Below are 12,024 nucleotides of genomic sequence, written 5' to 3'. Positions count from 1 at the left end.
ATCGTGGTGCTCTGAATTCGCTTCATCTTTTAATGCTTTTGCGCTGTGATGAAGTATATGCTGCTGTAATTTTTATAGTAGGCTTAGTCTGCTTGTGGTGCACAATGCTGTCTATCTATTCCAGGTCATAGATCTTACGGGTTTCAGATTTCCGTGTAAGGAAACCGTTTTGTTCGCACAAGGAGGCCTTAAAGCTTGTTTCGCCTGTCGCTAGCTATACTGAATATCATATTGATGTGGTTTTAATTGCTTGTATAAAAGATTTTGTTATAAGAACTGCATGCGGTGCAGTGCGAACGGATGCGGTTATGCATTTGACACTTACTGTACAACTTTAGAGATTCCTCCAGTTCAATAAAGAAACTTCTGGAAGCACGTGTTTTCTTATCGTTTCCTGAGATATTTTCAACGCCTAGTGACCATACCTTCTTTTGGAGGAACTTTTGTTTTTACCACTCAAGATATTTTAACACACTGCTGGCAGGGATTGCGCGCTATAGGAGCCGTTCACGAAAACCGGCTTAGGAACTGTCCACGAGGCTTTAAAAAAAAATGACATGAAAACAGCGGGGAGAAAATAACTGTTCTATCAATCGCTTAGGTCACCCGTTTTTCGTGAAGTCTGAGTACCACAGGGCAGTAACTATCATCTGCAAATATTACAGCATTGAGGCAACATGTTTAGAAAAGCGGTGGTCGCCTACAGTGCACGAAACTGCACTTTTGGCAGTAAAATCTTTTTTTCTTTTTACTATACTGGGATGACAGGTGTGGCATTTCCGAATCTAACTGTCAGACGCTGTTAGATTGACATCAGGGTCGAATGTGGTGGTGGCCATTGTCGACACAAAAGCTCAACTTTGAAAATGTGGGCGCTTCGAGAATGTACCAACAGAAGGGCTACACGTCATATCTGCGTGTCGACATGCCGCAACCAGGCGTTCGCAGGCTCACTCGTCTCTCATGATTTTTTGACAAAGGAGAAAATTTTGTGCTCAAATTAGAGAAGCAACAACGGTGCCACTACAGCAAAAAAAGATTCATGAGGGCCTGCAAGAAATGTTATATCACCCTGCGCAAAAATCATGGATATTGAAAAAAAAATCACACCGCAAAGTAGAAGTGCAGCCAAGTAGCCGCTTGTGCTATGGGGAGGACCCAGTGTTCTATAAAAAGTACGCTTCTAACTTCGAAACTAGTAGAGAAATTTTGGCAAAATTTCAGAAATCTGTTTTGCGCTATAAGAATCTTTATGTGCAAAAAATAAAAAAAAACACCATTGGAGTTTTCTTGTCCTTAATGGGTAATAGGGCTTCTAAAATGACGTAGGGTCATCAACACCTGGTATGAATAGGTGACGAACAGAGGCGAGTATTTTACTAAACGAACTAAACTTGTCTTTGTAAGGAATGGATGGTATTTCTTCAATAAGTCGCCTCAAACGCAGATAATATTTATCTCATCATGATGTTTGCTTTGTAGACCGGGCTGGGTATGCACTCGTGGAGTTTGTCACTTTGACTAGATTCAAGGTGCTATAAGCAAATATGTTTTTCGAGGCATTCTTGAAAAGAATGTGCTTCTATATTCACGCAAAAAATTGTTTTGTATATGCGTATGAAACGAATTAAGTTCCGCGGTATTGTTCTAGGCTTGTGAAAAATTGAAGGAAAAAAATGGGCCGTTGCTTCATATGGAGTGGCGACGCATGGCTGATGATATCATTTCAATTGAACATCGTTGGATGAGCATCGCACGTCGTCAGAGACAACAGTATTAGTTTTTGGCGCGCAGAAAGTCAAACAAATGCTGCGAAAGTGGGCACACATAATCTAGACTTTTTAGAAAGCTTCACGGACACCATGCTTTGGCTGTGCGATATTCTTGAAATTGTTGCTCCATTCCTTTATTAACGAAACTTATAATAGTCAATTCTCTCACTGAGCGCAGAAAGGAGTTCTACAGTAAAATTGACCTCGAAACAACTTGCTCCTTAGTAGGCTATTAGCTTCTTCTGAGTAAAAATTCAGAAATCGCAGTACCACCACCGCCATGCGCATTTCTTACCGCGGTATAAAAAGTTAAATTCCAGGGATCTTTATGTGGTATCTTTTGTTCACGATTGTATGAAGAGCGTCGCATGAATTGTTTAGTTTGTAATTTTGCAATATCAAGACTTTCATTTACTTGTTATTACAAAATTACCAACTGTGACAATTTTATGTAAAAGTTATCGAATAACAGGTGCATCAATTTAACAGCGTGTCTTCATTACGTTCCGGCAATGTCGATGGTATATTTGAGACAGCTATCAGTTAGGACTGTTCCTTGTTGGCCCGTTTGATTTGTTTGTAATGTATTACGGTTGTCGAAAGGGCCTTATTTTTTAAAGGTGCCCAGACTTCAGCGTCACCCTCCTGCTGTTCATTTAGCAATAAACAAGCCATTTCAGAGTTTTGCGCAAAAGTCGTGTCTGTGTCGTTGTTTTGGCGTAGGCCGCCATGTAGCGGTGACTTCTGCACAGGAAACCTCTTAAGCTGGAACTTGTTAGGGTTTCATTCCCAAGAAATACCTCGCTCAAAAAAATTTGAAATTAAATGCGTTGTTGTTGTTCGCAGAAACACTTGTTCTAAACATGCAGCTATAGAGAAAACGCAAACGACAAGTTCAGCACATCTCATTTGCCCTCAATTGAAAATTACTCTGAGGAATTAGGATAAGACCAAGGAATAATTGAAGAAACAAGAGATATCGGCTGGTCTTTAAAGGTGTTGACAAACATTTGAGCTCGGGGAAATTTGAAATCGCTCTTCTATTCAACTAACCTAAAGGCCCACATGGGCGTTACATAGGCTGGTGCAATAAATTTCAGAGTATAAAGTAGCATAACAGACTAACATTAGTAGGAGGCGACCAGGGGGTTAACGCTGCACTGGTTGAAATCGGTGACGGGATGTAATGACGGAACGTAAAACGAAATTTTAGAAGATTGAAGCCCACAAGCAATGTGAATCAGAACATGAAGATGGACGCCTTTACAGGGAAAAGTGTTTGACTTCTGAAGCATTCACCTCCTCAGGGATCACACAAGGCTGCCAAGAAATGAATAATGGCAAGTGGTAATGGATGGCAAGAAGAGGCGGAGTAAGAAAAAAATTTTCAGGTGCGAAAATGGGCTGTGTACTTCATGCTGAAGATGCAGACGCAAAACGTTATTATTGGCTTCTTAAAATAGCCGTGTCGAAGAGCATGAACGAGTAAGGCAAAGCTTGTGAAACAACGCCACGTATTTAGGCAACCTACGATTCTCAGAAAATGATACCAATAAATTTTTATTCCACTTACAAGAGATGCACGAGGGAGATGTTAGAAATTAGCCGGACAGCATTGTTTAGAATTAATAGAACTTCATTTATAAGATACGTCTGATACATATTCCATATAACATTTGCGCATACAATTACATAGTAAAATAATGCAGTGCGAGGCGCATCTCTAGTTCTTCTATTGACTAATGCACCTTGCGCCTCACGAACCAAAGCGCTTTTGACACCGTGCTCAAGATACTGTTTATGTAAATCTGTTATGGCTAGTTGGATTATAAATGAAGGCGCCAATACCTTAATTGCAAAATGTACATTAGAAAATTCAATATATGCAAAGGAAGACATTAACGGCTATTTTTCATAGAGATAGCTCTAAACCTCTGTTCGACTCAACAAAAATATTTGAAGCAGCAGCCTACCTCCTACACGAGCACTTGAAATATCATGCAATTTATAAAGAAAAAGCAGCACTGAACCATTTAGCACGAAGTCTGTGATTGGTTTTCAACTTTTTTTTCAATCTATACGCTTCGTGAAGCAGGAAGCGCGACTTTATAGCCTGCAAATCCTTTTTAATTCTTTAAACGGTGATTATAAGATCGTTCTATAATGATAAATTGCATTTCAGAATTGTGATACTATCTTAAGGAAACATACGAAACAAAACACCACTGAATTTTATAACAGGGTCTCTTTAGTCCGACCGATATATGAGTAGAGCACCTTTACAAAAGGCATCGTACAGTGCACTGATAGAGAAAATCTTCAAAAAGCCCCGATCAAATATCTATAACCTATTGGATTTATGTCTTCTTATTGCTTCGCATGTATTGATATTTTCGTCTTCTTTGTCGCTTGTTACTTCAGTTGTTATAATATTGTTAAATAACTTTAAGTATTTAGAGTACTATAGTAATGTTCACAGATTTCATATTTCTGGCTATAGTGAATTACGCTTTGTGGGCTTTGATACATTGTGTTTTGATACTGATTGGTGTGTAGCGAGCTGCTTAATCATTTGTTTGGTTGGTGGCTAACTTCAATGTCGTTTATGGCTGTTTGCATTGTTGCTTTCTATTCTGTTTCGTATATAAAGCGAACTCCTGTGTTCGTATTCTTTGTCATTGTGAAAATGAAATAAATAATAATAAAAAACTTTATCTTGGACCAGATAGATTTAGCGCCGTGCTTAAACGCCGCCCGATAGATATTCATGCTGATTTGTTTTAATAATCATTTTCATTACTTTTCAACAGTACATGGAGCCCCTGAAATGTCACAAAGTACTTAGTTTCCCATATGTGAGATATCCTGGTGTGATGATTATTTTAAGCTCGTTTTCTCTAATCGAATTCAACAGAGCCGCTTTGCTAGTGGCCAGTTCATTACTAAAGAGGCCTCGGCCGTTTAAACTTCTCTTCTCTTTCTGGTAGGCGATAACCGTGAGTTTGCGTCACGGACCAGAACTAAACTATCGTGAACTGCAATCTTCCAGAGATAGCTCTACTCCTTTCCTTGTAGCCCTGAGGCCGCGTTTGGAAGGGTATCAGTCAGTTATTACTGCTTTCATTTGAAAACAAAAAATAAATAATTAGGTTGATATCCATATTTCATTGCTGTTCTTGTACGTCACAAAGGAGACTAATCCCTCATCAAGAGTCTATTTTTTGAAGCCTGCATCGAGAAAAAAAGTCATAAATAGAGGAAATGGATAGGGCTTGCCTGTCAAAAGCAGCACGGAGCTGTCCCGGTGAAGCATGATTGCCTCATGATGATTAGGTCATCACGAGTACAGCTGTAGTTTTGTTTCAGTTTGCCATCAATGGCGTGTGCGCCTAATTAGACAAAGTAAGACTGCACAAATAAAAGATGTTTTGTGGCAGTTTTTGCGGTCAGTCATTTTGAAGAGACACTCTTATTGCGCTTCCTGTCAGTCATGCTTCCAGCCCTAAATGCGGTAAAATGACTGCTATACTTTGTAAAGTTTTGTGCGTCTAATTGAAAAAGAGAATGCACTGCGAGCTCAAAGCTATCCTGAGAGTTCTGATATGGCGTTTTAAACAATGAAAAGAAAAATATGAAGCGAATTTGCTACCAGGTAAATTTCGGTGTTTCAGAAAAATATTCCAGGTACATGGAACATCAGTTCAATGCGTCTACAACTGCAATCATATAAGCTTCGTCACAGCACTAAAAATTTGTTCACATACCATGCGCCATGATTTTCATGAAAGTAAACAGCGGTTTTTTGAATTTAACATTAAGGATCCTACGTATCTATAAAAGACTATATTAACGACTTGATTCGTGCTACATAAAAAAAGTGATAACGCATTCTGGGCTCTCACAGAAGTCAGGTTGCTTACAAACTATTATATGTTCCTCTTAGATGCAGCAAAAGCGATTTCCTTTCTTAGGTGTATTTCCGGCAGCGCCTACATCTCTGCATGCAGTTAAGATTTCAGCTAAAATCTCTGGTGAATATATCTCTTGGCAGCTACATATTACTGCTACAATGCGATGCTCATGGCCGAAAAAAATCGCCGAGAACACTTAAGCTCCTCCTCCAGTGTGTGGCTCGATAGTGTAACGAGCGAATTCTCATATATCCTATATATTCTCATATGCACTTCACATTCATAGTTCACTGGTAGTCCTCCTCATACCCTTGCTGACGCACTGGTGCAGCGGTTGGGTGATGCTGCACTTCCCTGCGATTGCAGGTGCGCCGAGTGGTTAGCCTTGTGCGTTCCAGTTTGCTCTTCCTTAGATACCAATCAATAATTTAACTGCCACCTGCAACGTTAGCGAGTTTGCTAACTATGTTGTGAACACGTTGTGATGACGCCGCAAGGTCACGTAGCCAACCTGCCTCCTAGGCTGAAGAGTTACTGTATAGAAACTCTAGAAGAGCTGGAAGTTTGTTTTCCCTACGCCGCTCACGTGTCTATTGGATAAACGGGATCACATGGTTGAAAAGGATCCATGTATTGCAGCGAAGCCAACTGGTTTGCATCGTTTATCATTAGATAATTTCTGTCGGTCCATTCGTACACCTGCTGCTCTCGTGATTTGCGGCATTTTATTTTGTGCCAGAGGATATGTTCACTGTAAGTGGTGCTGTCTTATTATTAACACGCAATTTTCCGGAAGGCTTGCGGACTATTAAGAGAAAACGTTTGTGATTGGTGACGCTCACAACAGCCGCCGCCAACCAATCACAAGACGGATATTTCGTTCGTAACGCATTAGGATAGTCCTTGGTGCAGCCTACTCATTATTAGGATCCTATTTCTAGAGATGAAATAGCAATGTGCTTAGAATAAATTAAGTTTGACAGCCATAATGAAATTGATTGAGGTTGCAATCGCACTAACCACTGCAGCAATTTCCTCTGCATGCAAAAGTTTCGGCTTTTTCATAATATGGGTCCTTGGGGCAGCAATATGGCGGTCCTGCAGGGAACTCTGGTTGCATACAAAGTAACTCGACTAGGCTGCTTTAAGTAGGCACCTGGCAGAGCCATGCCAGCGATTTTTCGCTCACAATTCGGACGCTCACAATGCCGACGACAGATTTTCTGACAAACAGGGCCTTTAACGCTATCGCCTAAAAATGCGTCTCTAATCGGTGCACGTCCGGGAGACGTGTACCACAATCACCTGCAGCAACACAACCGGTCTTACCCACCACAGGCGGCAGCTGGCGCTGATGAAGACGACACCGAGGAACATCATGGTTTGCCAACCTCCTCGCCTTGGACCCTCGCGTTAGTCTGTCCGCCTAGCTCAAAGCAGTGGATCGAACCCTTGTCCAACAGCCTATAAATCAGCCGATATTTTTTCGTCCCGGCCTAATACTGGTTACGCTACATACAAATTATTTTTTTTTCTACGAGTTTGTGTTCGCGTGTTCATATAGAGCTCTACGATACCACCCGGAACGCTGTGTGGCGAACGGTTGCAATACACTTTTGTTGCGAATCTCTACGAATGCATACAACAAAAAGAGCATATGTTGTTGATTTGAATCCCTGTAGAAAAATAAACTCCAACTTAACTACCACATGTAAGTTGTAAGCAACGAGAAATCGTGCGACGTGACCAGGAAATCTGTACGACAAATATTTGTGTCGCAGTTTTTGTAAAAATGTCAAGAATAATGCCACCCCACGGAAGAGGACCAGTGTCGAGTGCGTATAGACAAAGGACATGTATAGTATTATTCTAGTGGTGGTGCTCGGCTTCCTCTGCGCATCATACGGCCGCTTGATGAGGTGACTCTATTTTGTTTTGGCCACCGCACCGGTTTTCTGCACCATCTGCGAGTGTGCACACACACACCCGCCGCCAGCTTTTTTCGTTATGCGAGTAGAAATGCTTTCACTTAGAATTGTTAAAACAGAGAGGCATTTCTGACACTGAAAGGTAATTAAGCATGCGTGTACGACGTAGCGGAGAATATGAGATTTTTTGTCGACGCCGCGTTCTTTCGGCTATGCTTCTGCGTCGCAAATTCTTTTTATAGCGGCCTCACTTCTTGAATATTGTCCTGCAAATTGGGTGATTGGTCTCGACAACCAAGTAAGGTGTTGGGACCGGACCAGAGGTGTATAGAGACCCTCTATATTCCCAGAAGGCGCCCATGTTCTCTGCAAAGTAAGTGCATATTTTAGATCCGCAGGCAGTCGAAATTCTTCCTAGGCGCTTTTATGCCCGACTTCTTTCCCTCTCTTCTATTTCACTCCCACCTTACTTCATTTTCCGCCGAGAGATTTGAGGGCTCTATCTTGACGTGATTATACACTGCGCCTTTCATTTCATCGAAACGAATTTTAAATTTTTCTCACAAGGCACTAGCCGATATGAAACCCAAGGCGCGAGCGAACCTCAATGTTTGAGCCTTCACTCTCCAAGCCCCTCTTTAAAATCTGAAAGCTTCTCAAGTATTACTGACGCCTCTCTTAAAAAGTGCCAAGCAGGATTCTCAGATTCTCGCAAAAATGTTTTTACATATGAAATCTTAGTGCGATGTATATGCGCAGTAATCTAAAACTTCTTTAGTGCGGACGATAGGCACTGGTAAGCGATAGCCCTCTTAACAGTCTTAGCGTCCGCACTAAAGAAGTCCTGTCACCATGCTATGCACGCCGGCTTTGCATCTCAGGGGTCCAGACTGCAGAAAGCGGGCATCCCGGCTTCCCTGGTTCTCTCCGTGACCAGAACTTGCTGAAAAGCCGAAGGGCAGCAAGGAAAACAACCGACCTCGAGATAAAAAGCTGGCAAGGCCGGAAGTTGTACCTTACGTACACCTCACATCTCATAACTTCAAGAAGGCGGCCAATAAATATCTTACGTACACCTCACATCTCATAACCTCAAGAAGGTGGCCAATAAGTACGGCGTTGGCGTGGTATTTTCAGCGCCTCAAAAACTCGCCGGAATGTGTTCTCGCATTGTGAGAAAAAAAGAGCAAGAGTGCGGCATCAGACACCGAACTCCACATGTTGGTTGCAAGAAAGGTGTGGTATACGAGTTCCCTCTTACATGCTTACATACGGGTTCCCGCTTACATTTGAGAGCATCAGATCTCCTTTCTTGCGGGAGTCACTGTCAAAGAGCAGTAAAAATAATACTTGTAAGCCCAAAATACACGACGCCTGGTGTCACACTTCAAAAACTTCGCACATCAATGCAACCTTATGTAGTATGTGGAGACCTAATGGCAGCACAGCAGCTTCCACGCGAGCTGTTTACAGGATGGCATTGCTGGGTTTGTTGGTCAGCCTTCGTACACGAAATGTGATGACCAACTCACACCCACAGCAAGAGCATTAGATGGAGTTTGAGGCGAAATCAATAGCAGTGCCCCCCGGCGACTGCTCAGTTTCAGTGCTGCTAAACCCGCGCCAGTTGTCGAAGACACAGTTGTTAATTTTGTTATATCGGGACGAAGAATGCCTCGATATTACAAAATTACGTAATACAATTCATGCAACACTATTCAATAAATTGCGAACAAAAAGATACCATATAAGGGTTCTCGAATTTAACTTTTTTAGCCGCAATAAAATGTGCGCACGATGCTGGTGGCACTACGATTTCTGACTTTTTACACAAAAGAACCCAATATTTAAAATCCTTCTAAAGGACAAATTCTTTCCTTGTTAAATTTATTGAGCAACTCCTTTCTGCACTGCTTAAAAATATTGACTTTTATAGGTTCCTTTAAATATAAATGGAGCAAGAATTTTAAAACAATCCTTTCGGAAGTAATTTATTCTTTTAATACTGCACACGGAAGCGTTTTGCGCCGGCAAATGCTTCGCACTGCCGAAGCATGGTGTCCAAGAAGCTTCCAAAGAATGTCTCGATTATGTAAGCCCACTTTCGCAGCATCTCTTCTACTCTCTGCATGCCGAAAATTGCCTTTATTGCTTTGAGCGACGCACGGTGCTCATGCAAAGATGTTGAATTGAAATGATATCATCGGACAAGCTTTGCCACTCCACAAGAGCCACAGTTTTCTTCTTTATTCAGTTTTCGCAAGCGTAGAACAGTAGTTCGAAACATAATTCTGTCCATGAAGTACCGGCGCCTGGGCTTGTTGGGGAGTATTCGTGAAAGACATGACAGCGCAAAAATGGCAACACGGATGATTAAGGGAGCCGGGCGAGCGCTGCAGTTTCAAAGGATTTATTCAAGGAAGAGCATTTACATACCCCTTGCCCTTATCCATGCTCATAATCACAGTTCACAAACAATCAACTCTCTCAGATGTGCATCAAAAAACAGCATTTCTCTGTTGCGAAGAAAAATTGTCGTGTCACTGATGCAATAATCATCTCGTTTCTTCATATCCAAGGCTTCCACGAGCTCAGGTTCTGTCGTGTCTCGGCTTTTCAAAAGCACTTTGCATACCGATAGTCGAGACTTGCAGGCTATATACGCTTCTCTTTCGAGCAGGCTTACGAGTGGTCAGGCAGAAGGGAACCTTTCTTGTTTAATGAATTCTTGCGTTCAAGAGGGCGCTAATTAAGGCACCGTGCGGTTTGTCCAACGTACACCTTGCCGCATGTAGGCAGGAACACGTATACCAGACCTTTCTTGCAACCAACATGTGGAGCTCGGTGTCTGATGCCGCACTCTCGCCCTTTTTTTCTCACAATGCGAGAGCATATTCCGGCGAGTTTTTGAGGCGCTCAAAATACCACGCCGACGCCTTATTTATTGGCCCCCTTCTTGAGGTTATGAGATGTGAGGTGTACGTAAGATGCAACTTCCGGCCTTGCCAGCTTTTTATCTTGAGGTCGGTCGTTTTCCTTGCTGCCCTTCAGCTTTTCAGCCAGTTCTGCGTCACGGAGAGAACCAGGGAAGCCGGGAAGCCTGCTTTCTGCAGTCTGGACACCTCAGATGCAAAGCCGGCATGCATGGCATGGCCCTGCTGCGGTGGCTCAGTGGTTAGGGCGCTGGACTACTGATCCGGAGTTCCCGGGTTCGAACCCGACCACGGCGGCTGCGTCTTTATGGAGGAAAAACGCTAAGGCGCCCGTGTGCTGTGCGATAATGATCCCCAGGTGGTCGAAATTATTCCGGAGCCCTCCACTACGGCACCTCTCTCTTCCATTCTTCTTTCACTCCCTCATTACCCTTCCCTTACGGCGCGGTTCAGGTGTCCAACGTATGAGACAGATACTGCGCCATTTCCTTTCCCCCCAAAACCAATTATTATTATGCATGGCATGGTGACTGGACTTCTTTAGTGCGGACGCTAAGACTGTTTAGAGGGCTATTGCTTACCAGTGCTTAGCGTCCGCACTAAAGAAGTTTTACATTACTGCGCACTGACATCGCACTCACATTTCATAAGTAAAAATATTTTTGCTAGAAACTGAGAATCCTGGTTTTCAGTTTTTAAGAGAGGCGTCAGTAATACTTGAGAACCTTGAAGATTTTAAACAGGGGCTTGGAGCGTGAAGGCTCACACATTGGGGTTCGCTCGCGCCTTTGGTTTCATATCGGCTATGAAGCGGTGGCGTAATATTTCGCGCGTGTGCAACTTTTAAATGTAAATTACGAAGCCACTGCTTTGTTTCTGGACGTTGCGAAAATTGAGCACAAAGTCGGCTTAGGGAATACACTCGCACTAAGTACGTTTGATTTAGGATCTCCATTAAGCAGACACCCACTGCAAAGTGTGGCAGTGAATTCTCTAGAGTGAAGCAAAAAAGTGCTTTTTTAATGAAGAAGGCGTAAGAAATTAAAGTGATTTTATTTTTTTAGAACGAATCCGTTCTGGGCTGGTTTTCAGATACTCGTGCAAGCAGAGCTTGCAAAAACGCTTTCAAATACGTAACTTCTATACAAATAGGCGGGTTATTATGCAAATAAATCGAACAAAGGCAAGAGCGGGAGCTTCGTCTGCGCACTTCTAAAAAAACGCATATACTTTTTTAGAAGCTAGGCTAAGCCATATATAGTTACTCGTATCATTAGAACTGGGTCATGCCAGCGCGCATTTGTTAACTACTAAATTTACGAGACCATTCAAAAGGAATTTTAGTGGCTAGCTGCAGCTGCTTCTACTAGCCCTGAATTAAAGATATAATTCAACAGATCTGTCTGTAGTTGTCGGTCTGGATGGTGTTGTCGTCAGCCTTATGCGAAAGAGCAGTTCTTCTGTGGCGGAATATCAACAG

This window comes from Amblyomma americanum, chromosome 2 (genome assembly GCF_052857255.1).
Source record: "Amblyomma americanum isolate KBUSLIRL-KWMA chromosome 2, ASM5285725v1, whole genome shotgun sequence".
NCBI lineage: Eukaryota > Metazoa > Arthropoda > Arachnida > Ixodida > Ixodidae > Amblyomma > Amblyomma americanum.
Note: the sequence above shows the minus strand (reverse complement) of the source record.